The sequence below is a fragment of the Monodelphis domestica genome, chromosome 6, assembly GCF_027887165.1.
Source record: "Monodelphis domestica isolate mMonDom1 chromosome 6, mMonDom1.pri, whole genome shotgun sequence".
Lineage (NCBI taxonomy): Eukaryota > Metazoa > Chordata > Mammalia > Didelphimorphia > Didelphidae > Monodelphis > Monodelphis domestica.
The window spans coordinates 81,476,577-81,489,489 of record NC_077232.1 but is presented as its reverse complement, the minus strand read 5'-3'; the positions used below and the strand labels follow the sequence as shown (position 1 = coordinate 81,489,489).

Below are 12,913 nucleotides of genomic sequence, written 5' to 3'. Positions count from 1 at the left end.
GCCCAGTCGGGCTGCCCGAGAACCTTTCTAGGGAATCGGAGGATCTAGATTCCGCTAACCGGGTTTTTGGAGTAACTGGGAGAAATGCGGTGGAGGAGGAGGAGAGGATGGAGCTGGGGGAAGAGACGCCTGAGGCAAGCATAAAGTCTTTGAAAAAGAAAGATTATAGAGTCCTGGAGCCCAGGAGATAGAAGGGTGACAAAAGATAAAGACAGATCACAGATGTTCTGCGGATTAGGCAAAAAGGTGATTCAGACCGGCATTCTGGACCTCAGTATTAATGCTCCCCAAAGGGTTCAGGGAAATGGAAGGGGTCATAAACTCGAGCCCAAAGGGAGGAAGCGACTCACCAAAGTCACACAGTTACTAAATGGCAGCGGTGATGTCGGGTTCCAGTATTCTTTCCACTGCCTGCTCCCTCCATGCAACTGAAATTAATATCAATGCATGGGTGTGTTAGAAAAAGGACATTTCTCAGAGTAAATGCCCATCCATTGGGGAATGGCTAAACCAGAATGTGATGAAATATTATTATGCTGTGAGAAACAACGAACATGATGGAGACCGAGAAGCATGAGGAAACTGTTTATATAGAAACTATGAAGTCCCGAGTTCTAATCCAGCTGCTAACATTTACTATTTTTGTGACCCTGGGCAAGACACTTATTCTCTACTGTCTCAGTTTTCTCACCTAGAAAGTGACAGGCAAATGATGGCCTCTAATTAACCCAAATCTATCATCCTGTGATACAAAGAGAAATAAGCAGAACTGCAGAAACAAAATACATCATGACCACAACAATGGGAATGGAAAGAACTACAAGAACAAAATATTAAAAATTGAACACTGAAAACTTGTAATGACCAAGCAAGGCCCCAATGAAGTCTTATGAGGAAGCACTTTCCCTCAGAAGTGGGGGTTAATTTTACTGAATTATTATTTTCTGCTTTTTTGGTCCTTTATTTTCTTTTTGAATAAAGGATGACTGTGAAATGAGAACCAGGAGAACACTGTACATAGTAACAGCAATAGCTACTCTCAGCAATACAATAAGCCAGGACATTTCTGAGGAACTTATGACAAAGAATACTATCCCTATTCAGAGAAAGAACTGTTGGAGTAGGAATTCAGATCAAAGCACACTATTTCTCACTTTAGTTTATTTGTGTTCTTATTTGGGGATTTTGGTTTTATATAAATATTCTCTTACAACAGTGAACAATATGGAAATAAGTTTGGCATGACAATACATGTATAACCCAGATCAAATCATTTGCCATCTCCAAAAGGGGGAGATGGAAGGGAAGGAGGGAGACAATTTGTATCTTATAACTCAGAAAATAATTGGGGGTGGGGGTGTGGAGCTGGATTGCTCAGTGGATTGAGAGCCAAGCCAAGCCTAGAGACAGGAGGTCCTAGGTTCAAACCTGGCCTCAGATACTTCCCAGCTGTGTGACCCTGGGTAATACACAGTATTAATTCCAATATGGAAGTTAAGGGTTTAAAAAAGAAAAGAAAAGAATTGGGGGAAATTGTTATTACATTTAATTGGGGAAATAAAAGATCTTATAAAAAGTAAAAAATAAAGGATAAGGATAGGTGAATAAAAAACAAATGATGAAGAAAAATTATTTTAAAATAAAAAAAAAAGAAAATGATACCTCTTCTTCACAGTTTAACTCTACCAATACTTTGGTCTTTTTAAATTAAAAAAAAAACAACTCTTGTTTTTATATTATGCCTATTTCTAGATATATCTCCCCTTTCCTTCTATTCAGAGAGCTTTCCCCTATAATAAGTAATAAGAAAGAAAAGCCCTAAGTGGGTGGGAAAGAGGGAGAGAAACTGGAACTCAAAATTCAAAAAGAAAAGAATGTATAAAATAATTAAACAATAACTAAATTGAAAAAAATAGAAGAAAGCAGGAGACAAAAGCTGTTCAGCAAAATTAACCAACACATCACTGGTTTCAGAGAATATTTACAATATTCCCCATCCATAGTCTCCCCTTCACTGCAAGAAGGGGAGAGAGGTTCAGAGAATGACATTAATTACTGTTAAATCACACTAGACTTGGCATCCAAAAGTAAAGCCATAAAAATATAATGCAAAAGGTTGGATTTTCAGAACTCTATAAAGAAGAGATAAAGGAATAGAAAGAATACTTCAGTTTGAAAAAGATTGCGAAGTATTGCAAGAGTGACACTATGGGAGCAGCAATGGCAAATGTGGTAAAGTTGGGGTGTAAAGAGCTGTGTTTAAGTTCCAGCTTACCTACTTACTAATGGTGTGACCTTCAACTTAGCCTTTCAGGGATCAACTAAGCCAATACCACGAATATACTTTATGATAATCCCCCAAAACAAACATCTCCTTTTCTTTTAGGGAAGTAGGGTTTCCCACTTTTCTGAGTACTTGTGGCAGGGTACCTCTGCTTTGGACCCACACCCATCACTTGCTTTTTTTTTTTCCCCTGGAAAAAAATCCATCTCACATATCTTACTGGCCAATCCCCAGCCTCCCTCTGTGTATTTGAGATAGTTATCAAAACCATTTGAATGAAAACTGATCCTCTCAGCCCTCAGTAAAGTCCATGGGTTCCTTCATATCAAGGAGGAGGAGTGCTAAGGGACTGGTAGGACGGGCCAGGATATGCTGGGTCCTTTTCCTCCTGCTGCCAAACTGAAGGCTGCCAAACCCAAGATTCTGATGTGACTTCTCCAGCTAGCACATTTTTTGTTTTCTCCTCTCTTCCTGCCCCATCCCACCCTAACAAACTGGTTTCTGATTTTAGACCCTGAGTTTTCCTTTAATTTGAGCTGCAATATACTATAATAATAGTCTATTGCTTTATACATTATTGGTTTCTCTTTTGGGAAACCTGCTTAAGTCTCCAAAAATGCCATTATGGACTACAATGGAATGGAATGGTAACATATAGTGGTGTAGGGGATAGAGCACCTGGCCTGCAATCAGGAAGCCCTGAGTTCAAACTTGGACTCAGATACTTATGATACTTACAGTATGACCCCCAATTGTCTGTTTCCTCATCTGTAAAATGAACTGGAGAAGGAAATGGCAAACCACTTTAGTATCTTTGTTAAGAAGCCCCCAAATAGGGTCATAGAGTTAGAAAAAACTAAGAACAATTGAACAACAATATATGGTTAAATTTTGTCCTATATCACAATTTCATAAATCAGAGATCACAGATTTTGGCAGTGAAAATACAAAAGCCACTGAGTTCAACCTCCCTATTTTACAGATGAAGAAACTGAGGCAGTGGTTAAGTGACTTACCCAAGGTATAATTGTGAGAATCAAGTGATATATGTGAAAATTGTTGAAAGGAGGGAAAACTGCTATAGAAATCAAAGGAATCATGATTTATTTCTGAATAGTGAGGGCTTAGATTGCAGAAAGGTTTGGGCCAAATAGAAGGAAAATCATGAGATCACAGAGAAAGATCGAGAAAAGCCTGTAGAGGTCATCTAGTTCAACCCTCTCCCCCACTTACCACCCCTGCACCCTCTTCACAGATGAGGTCACTGAGGCCCAGAGAAGCTAAGTGACTGGTCCACAGACATACAGGTAGTGAGTTTTCAGAGTCAAGATTTGTACCCAGGTCTTTTTGAAGGGAAATTCTATAATACTTCCCATTGGCCTTCTCAATGAACAAAATACTGAAAAGTAGCATATGGTATTGAAATGAGTACTGGTTCTAGAGTAAGGTGATCTAGGTTAAATCTCCACTTAGATATTCCCCAGCCAAGTCACCATTGTTGTTGTTCAGTCATTTCTCACCCTGCATGATCCCATTTGGGGTTGTCTTGGCAAAGATAATGTAGTACTTTGCCCTTTTCTTCTCTAGTTCATTTTACAGATGAGGAAACGGAGGCAAGCAAGGTATGTGACTTGCCCAGGGTCACATGGCTAGTAAGTATCTGAGGCCACGTTTGAACTCAGGAAGATGAGTCTTCCTGTCTCTGGGGGCCCTTTGCTCTATGCACTGAGTCACCCACCTAACTGTGACCATAGGGAAGTCATGATCTTTCTAAGCCTATTCCCTTAAATGTATGGATAAAAAAAAAAATATTGCTTCCCTCAGAAGAAAATTACTTTGTCAAGCCTTAGAGTGTTATAAAAAGTGTGTTATTATTCCTGGCCTGCCTGATGGGAATATAGGGTGTCCCAAAAGTCTTAGTGCATTTGAAAGGGTTGGTTTTTGGTGTGTCATTTAAATCGCTTGAAACTGCACTAAAACTTTTGGGACACACTGTGGGTGAATGAATGAGCCCATAAAGGTTTCCTTTATTCCCATTGGGAAATCTGTCAGCGACAGGACTGAAGCAGGACATTGGGCAATGTCACCTTTGAAAATCACTTAGAGCATTAAGATCCGACAGTGACTTTTCTGGAGACACAATCCAAGTTTAGAATATGCTATTTCATGGTCTTTAGGTTTCCTTGGTTACAGCTTGCTTAGCTGAGGTAGTGGCAAATGAAACAGCCCAGAAAAAATTCCGAAGCCTTGTATACAAACCGGATGACATTTGATAATTCTGCTTCTGGGAATCCAACCTTAATCATGGGGCTCGGAGTTCCCCATTAAGATCGGAGAACCTGCTTTTTAGTCCCGAGTACTACTTAAAGACAGGCAGAAGATAGGACAGCCAACAGCTCCCTCCATCCTTCTTAGAGTCAAAGCCCTCCCCCCAAATCGCCAAAGAAGGTGACATGGCTTACAAAATGGTTTGAGTTAGGTGCCAGTGCTAGCTTGGATGGTTAGCAGCGAAAGACTGTCTAGTTAAGGCTAGAGAAGCTCAGAGGAAGTCAGTATTATGGAAAGATGGCCACCATGCCATGAGTATTTTTGGCCACAATAACTTGAGGAGACCAGCTCTAGAGGCAAAAAGAAGCTGTGGTCTTTATGAGTAGGTGAGGGGAATACACACCCGGATCAACCAATCAATCATCAATGACCATCTCTTAAGTGCCCAATGATGTGCCAGGCTCTGTACTTGGCACTGGGCAAAGTAAATCACAAGGCTTTGCAGAAAGGCTCACCGAGTGTCCTTGGCTTCTCGTTGCCTCTCCTACCCCTTCATCCCCATGCTAGCCCTATCTATACCTGGTGAAGACTTCCCCCAACGAATGGACAGAGAACAATTTGTTCCGGGCTGCCAAGAAGGTGGTTGAAACAGGCACTGTGGAGCTCTAAGAGCTTGGTGGGATATCCAAAAAGCCAAGATCATACACTGTATCCCAGGCCATTGTCAGTCTTCGTGACATATCATTTTTTAAATTATAGAACACTATTTTAATGTTTTTAATTTTAAAAAAGCAAACCCAACCCTTCAGAGAATCTCCCCAAAGCAAACAGACTGCCTTGTGAAAGAGTAAGCCAATGTTCTTTCACAGTATAATACTATTCTGCCTGAGGTACTCTGAATAAGCTAAGAGAGATCAGCTGTTTTTCAGAATATTGCATGGACTAGAAAAGCCACATCATCCTTTCCTCCCATCTATTATTGGGCATTTGATTCACTTGTTTCACCCTGAATTTGATTCGCTTATTTCACATGGGCATCAGTACCCAATGTTAGCATTAGCCGCTACCCAGCCCTGTCAAGCTCAATTTAAGGCAGGTGTAAGTAGTCATGAAACAGCTAAATGAAATAAGTACTACAGGGGAGAGATGGGTTGAACTAGGGAAGAGGGAGAGGAAGGCACAGAGATTATACCGGGAGCACATTTTTAAAAAACCAGTTAAACCAGAATTCTCTCCACCAGAAATCTCCCCTGAGCTGGCAATCATTTTCTGCTAGGTATAGCCCAATGATAATTGAATTCCATGATGATTAGCTTGAGAACCTTCAATGGAGCAAAGAGGCAATTTGGTCTAATGGATAGTGTGTTAGACTTGGAGTTGGTAAGACCTTGGTTCAAATCCCACCTCTCACTATCTATGTAATCCTAAATATGTCTTGTTTTTAATCCTTGCTTTCTGTCTAAGCATTGGCTCCAAAGTAGAAAACAGTAAGGGCTAGGTAATTAGGGTTAAGTGACATCACACAAGGAAGTGTCTGAGGCCAAATTTGAATCCAGGCCCTCCATCTCTGTGCCTGTCTCTCTATCCACTGAGCCACCTGAGCTGCTTGGATGAGTTGGGTTTTTTTTTTTTAATTCTCCTTGTACCTCAGTTTTCTCATCTGTATCTGAAAGAATTAAACTTAATGACTTCTAAGGTTCCCTTCTTATTCTCTATCTATATCTTTGCTCCTACCAAACATCCTTTGAATCATTAAACAAAGGCTAAATTGTGAACAGTTAATTTTCTGTCATGTATTTTTACTGATTCTCATTCTTTAAACAGTGGAAAAACAAATGGTGTATAAGTTAATAATCCCTTACTATGTATATGAGATTAATCAGAATACTATTCCTCAACTATTTTGGATGAACGGAGTTTTGATGAAGCAGCAAAATTGAAAAGGAAAAGAAAGAAAATACCGGGCTAATAATTCAGCCATTTTCACTGATTTAAGAGATTAGGTTCTTAAAGAGAAATAGAACCTTTGAAAAGCTGGGATTTGCTCTAAAAGAAATATCAAGCTGCCTTTTCTCTAAAAGGAAAAAGAAAAAAAAAGCATTATGGGATAAATGTGGTACAAAAGCACCATTTAAAAAAATACAAACCCGTGATCTCTTTGGTGTAGGGAACTTCCAGTGAGGAAATCCCCTCTACCAACTATGTTAACAATTCATTTGTAAGCTATAGTTTTAGAGGGTTAACTAGCACTGAGCTCAACTGACTTGCCCATGGCTAGTATGCTTCAGAAGCAGGAACTAAACCTGGTCCTCCTCAATCTGAAGATGGCCCTCTAATTATTATTATTCCACAATATCAAGCCAAATATAAGCAACACTTTGCCCCCCCCCCAACAAAATACCTTGACTAAAAATTAAGAGTGGCTTGTGATCAGAAGCAGAAAAGAAAATTAAACCAGAATGCTAGAGATGAAGTAAGCAATAGTGACTTTTACAAGTTATCTGAACTGAAAAAACATAAAAATTTCACAGTAAACAATTAATACAGATAATTCATGCAAATATTCTACAGTAAAATCTGTAGTTTGTTTCATCTTTTCTCACCAAAGAACTTTCATTTTAGGGGTATGTATGTTTTCTATTTTGACCAAGGTGGTAACTATTTCTTTCCTGCCAAAGAAGAAGTTCTATTAAAGCCTCAAAAAAATAATAATTGTAGCATTTGTGCCCTCAAAAAAATCATCTGTATCACTGGGTGCTATATGGGACAGCTGTTGGCAATTAGTCTAGAAGAGGGTTGGTTTTTTTCTCTCTCCAGAGGAAACCAATTAGCAATAGAGTAAAAGAGCTGAATAGTAAGCCATTCGTTCCTACACCTACAAATGGAGTGGGCTCGTGGGTCAAGGGTTTAGTCCCTCAGTTCATGATTCCATCCTTCCTCTTCTCCATCTGCTTTGGGTAAGTTCTCTTCATTCTTGGGGTTCTGACGGGCCCCAGGAAGGTCTGTGTATGTCTTGTTTTTGTATTTGTATTCCTAGAATTTGGTACCTTATTTGGTATATGTTAAACTGCTTCATAGATGTAATTCATTCATTTAAGTAGAGGCAAACCAGTAAAAAAATCAGGAAATGGCCAAACTTTAGAATGACAGGGCTGCAAACAAACGAACCTGTTGAGTGTGTTTCTATTCTCCTTCTAGTGGCTTTTAGGAAACATGCTCTGACCTCAGAAGGGGAACAGCATCTCCAAGAACCAGATGAAAAAAAGAGGAAGTCCCCATCTTGGGTTTAAAGCACAAGTTTGGAGTGTCACCAAAAGGTAAGGTCCCTGTATGAGATAATTCCAAGAGTCACTTCATCCTTCCCCAAAGTATATAGTATGGTTCTAATTGTGTCGCCATTGTGAATGTCTTAGGGCTATAAAGTAATAATAACATCTAGCATTTATGATTGTGCTTTGGGAAATGTCTCCTTTGGTCCTCACAACCCTGAGAGAGATGCTCTTATTATTCCCTTTTTACAGTTGAGAAAACTGAAGCAGGCAGAGGTCAGGTGACCTGCAAGTAGTCACACAACTCTTTAGTGTCAGAGGCAGAATTTTCTAGACTCTAGGTCCAGTATTCTATCTACTGCCTCTTAGCTGTCAAATTCTCACAGGTACCATTTTAAACTGTGATAGTTTGTGAAACAGTGACTGCTTTTTAACTTCTGTCTTGTGTAACCACAAAAGAAACAAAGAATCAGATTGCTTGTTGGTTCTGCCTGTTTCTTGCCGTTTCATCTGAGTCTTGCACGAGGGGTCCCCTATATCTGAAATGTATCCCCTGAATTTACTCCCAGGTCCTCCTTTGCCTGTAAATCTGTTCAACCTTCCTTAGCTCTTGGAGGAGCTTCCTTTTCAAAACAAACATTGCTGCCAACATATCTTGTTACTAGCTTTCCTTCCTTTTAGTGCTTTTCTAGAAAGAATATGGCAGCCCATCTACCCCACCTTCACAGGATCTTGACTTTTAAGCTGAAATAAATTTGAGTAATACAGTCTGACCCCTTCAACCATGTAGATGAATTGAAGTGAAAAGAAGCCTAAGGTTCTTGAAACCCACTTATTCCTCAAGCCTATAAACTTGACTTTTCTCCCCACTATGCTACTGAATCTCTTCTCTCAAAGGTCACTAAAAGCTTCTTGATTGTCTAATCTAGCTTGGTGTCCTTGCTATAGTATGTGTGTTAACCACTTACTTTTATTGCTATTCTATCTTCTCTTGACTTCTAGGATACTAGTATCTCTTCAATCGCTTCTCTAATCATTCCTTTTCTGGGTTAGCTTATGCCTGCTCCAAGCCCATTGGAGATATCCCTCCTCTTTTCCTTCCTTTCCTGTACCCATCAGTTTTCATACATTCAATTCTCACCTGATGTAGATAACTTGCAAATCCCTTCCTGGACTAATAGCGCCATGATTCTGATTAAATACAAAACCACTTCCAGCTGTGTTTCCCAAAAGACTTCAAATTGAAGACCTTTAAGTCCTTTCCCTCTCTCCCTCCCTACCTCCCCCCCAACTCAAGCTTGAAACTCAAGTCTCCTTTCCCTTCCCCTCCTTCACCACCACCACCAATATCCAAGTGGGTATTGAGTGCTACCAGTTCTAACGAATGTTAGTCAAGTAAATGCGACCTGGACAATAACCTTCTCCACTCAGTGTTGCCACTCTAGCTCAGGTCGTCATCATTTGATACTTTGACTATAACAGCCCCTAATAAATATCTTTCCTTTACATGGATATCAAATTAAATAGTCCTAATCCACACGTCTGACCATGTCACTCCCTAATTGGAAAATCTTCAGTAACTTTTTGTCTTAGAAGACAAACGTTTAAACTGACACTGAGCCTTCCCCTCCTGACATCACCCACTCAGAGGCACCCATCAATCTCTCTCCATTTGTGTGTCTTCTACTATTATTCATCTTCATGTATTCTAAGTATCCTGGACTACCAAACAGGTCCTGTCCTGTCCTTCCCTGCCCTCGTGCCCTGGAGCGCCCTGTCTCCTCTCCTAGATCCATTGAAAGCTGTCTTCCTTCTCTACCACCTTAGTTGCCACATCTTCCTTCCATGAAGTTTTCCCTGACCTATTTCCTTCTTATCAAGCCTTAAATTATTTTAGCTACACTCTAGCTACAAAATGGGAATATCCACAGATCTCCCAGAGCTGTTGTGAAGATAAAATTGTCTGTCTGGGTGTCTGTGTCATTGGTCTGGGGGTCCTGGTCAGGGTGGAGGTCACTGATCTTCCTCCAGCAAGGGACTAAGACATTTCCCAGGAAAGGCATGGGTTAGGTTCTTGGGGGTTTACAAAAATGACTGCAGAAAGTAAAAGCAAATATGGTACAAGATCATGCAAAAAATCAATAAACTTACCATCTAGACTAATTCAACAATTCTCTATGCTTATCAACATGTAAAAATAATTCAACTATAAAACTTCTATTAACCCAATTTTCAGCTGATGTTACAAAGATCCATTTCATTGGGGAAGAAGAGCACTTGATCCAGCAAACATATTTTCTCTCTCCATCCTTTGGATAGCAAACACATCAACATTATATGTTATTGACTGCTGCTTCCCTAGCCCTTGATCTGCTGCAACCTGGCTCTGACATGACTTCTACTGAAAATGGATCTTTAAAACTTACCAACCCAGCTAACCTTGCAAGTAAGTGGTAACTTTAGTGTATCTTTTTTTTAATTTCAGGGAAATGCTCCTCTGTCCCTCTTAAGAAATTACTTCCTCTACTTAACTCATTGATGTCTAGAATTCCACAGATGCCCAAGCTTTTTCCTACCAAAATGGGCACTATCCCCAGAGGAGAAATTTAGAATGCCATCCCATCATTAAACATTTTTGTTGATGTTCAGTTGTGGTCAGTTCTTCCATGATCCTATTTGGGATTTTCTTTGCAATGAAAAAAATCTAAGGACAGATTTGAACTTGGGTCTTCTTGACTCTAGCCCTGGTACACTATCTCTTAGATGCCCCTCATTAAATATATTTCAGAGTAAATGAGTTTACAAGATGCTTTCTTGAGAAGCTTTTGACAATGGAAGGATAAAGTAGGAGGTCTGAGAAAGGTGGGAGTAAATGGTACCTGGAATTTGTAAAGATAATCTAGAAAGTGGAGATTTTGGTACTAAAGATAACTAATAGCTACTTGGCAGTTTCACAGTGAGCCTGCCCTAATTGTCAATGACTTTCTCTTGTTAAATTCAATGGCCTCTTCTCAGTCTTCATCTTCATCTGTGTAATACTTAATGCTAACTCTTCTTTTTTTTTTTTTACCCCTTACCTTCCATCTTGGAATCAATACTGTGTACTTACTCCAAGGCAGAAGAGAGGTAAGGGCTAGGCAATGGGGGTCAAGTGACTTGCCCAGGGTCACATAGCTGGGAAGTGTCTGAGGTCAGATTTGAACCTAGGACCTCCCGTCTCTAGGCCTGATTCTCAATCCACTGAGTTACCTAGCTGCCCCCTATCTGGGGCCATTTTTATTGTTAACAAAATCTATAATTACCATCATTCCAAAATTTGGGAGAGAACCAGAAAAACCTCTGTACTATTGATGAAGAGTTACAAATTCAAGAAATCCATTTCGATGCTATAAGGCTTCACAGGAAAAAATCATTCCTACCTCCCAGATGAGATTATAATATATCAGATTAATTAGGCCACTTGGGCACCTTCCTCCCTCTTGGTATGAGACTGTAACGGTGTAACAGAACTGTCTCCAATATGTCCCACACATTTTTATGTGGAGACTAGGACTAAAAAGCAAAAATCACCTCAGGTGTGTCATCCATTACATTTACAATAAATGCAGAGATGGGAAAATACAACAATACCATTGTACTTTCTTTCAACTACCAATGGACCCTTACCTCTTGTTACAAACAACTCAAGAGGCAGGCAAATGAATGATCAGAGGTAGGGATGCTCCCAGATATCTAAAAATCACTTCTGAATACTCATTAAAATAAATTTAAATTATTAAACAAGTAAATTCTCCTAAACTGTTATACAGGTTGAAACCAGTTTGATGAAGTCCATCGATCATCATATGTATGACAATTAACAAAGGCAAAAAAGGAACAAAATGTTGTTTATGGGCTTTTACAAAGATATTCTTCTACAGTACAATCATAGGGGAAGTATAAATAAAGACAATGCAACAGAAAACTTCAATTTTGATAACTTATGAAGTGGTTAACATTAAATTACATCTTATATTTAGAATTGAATTAGAGACTTCTTTATTTTTGGGAAGGGACAAACTGAAATAGTTAACATAAGGCAATGGGGTCTGAAAAGGCTTAAAATTTCCAACCAGACTCTTTGAGGTTCCTTCCCCTCCCAAGTACCATTATTCATCACAATTTCTTTGTCCACCCCTCTGGGGTCACCGAGGGGAGTTTCCACATTGATTACAAGTGTTTGGGTGTGAGTTTCAATTTGCCTCATTTGAATAACTATTCCTCCTATCAATATTAGTATTCCTGAAACTTCTATTCCCATTTTCCTGATTTCTCTTCTTAAAATTCATAATTACATGACCAACCTTTCCACAAAAATAACATGTTGGTGGTTGTTTTGTGGATTCGTGTAAGGGAGCTATGATCTCTCCTTGCTTTACCTTTACAACAGTTTCAGTTAATTCTTTTATTTCCTTCCTCAATGCCTCTACTAAAGAAGCATTCTCCGTATCCTTATCACCATATTTAGTAGTCAATTCCTTTACTTCCTTCCTTAATGCTTCAACTAAATCAGTGTTCTTCTTTCCCTTATGTCCCTCAAAAGCATAAATTGCCACTCTTTTCAGTTCTTCAAGGTCCATAATAGGCCAGTTTGGACAGCTAGTCATAAAATAATTCCTAACTACCTTACAACTGTTTTTTACAAATTGTATATTCTGATTTTTCTAAGGCCCTGTTCCCTATCCAGATCAAGCTGGGATTCTGTCTTCTTGCTTAAGATTTTCAAATTTAGTTCATGTACCAGGCCTATCAGAACAGGTTCTCATAGCTTTTATCAATGCATTTCTAGCCTGGCATAGTTGTAGGTAATCTTGCTCTGAATTTGGGTCCCATTTGGGATCTTCAGTTGGCCAATGAGCTGTTCCCTCTCCTTGAGCCTGATTGACAAGAGAAAGAATCTTATTCCTTTCCCTTTCTGTTAGCAAGGCCTGGAGAAAATCTTCTACATCAAGCCATGTGGGAGTATATGTGTGAAAAATGCTTTCAAACTTATTTATCACCACCGCAGGTTTAGCTTCATAAGGTGTTTTGTCTTTCAATCTCTCAATGTCCT

At 39.4% G+C, this 12,913-nt stretch overlaps 1 long non-coding RNA gene across 1 annotated transcript; it reads left to right on the top strand.

The window, feature by feature from the left end:
- Positions 1 to 7,428: 7,428 nt before the first annotated feature.
- On the top strand, positions 7,429 to 10,312 carry LOC103099153 (uncharacterized). Its single transcript, XR_008913128.1, has 3 exons — positions 7,429 to 7,509; positions 7,751 to 7,869; positions 10,058 to 10,312. It is a non-coding gene; the product is annotated as an uncharacterized LOC103099153 (long non-coding RNA).
- Positions 10,313 to 12,913: the final 2,601 nt, after the last annotated feature.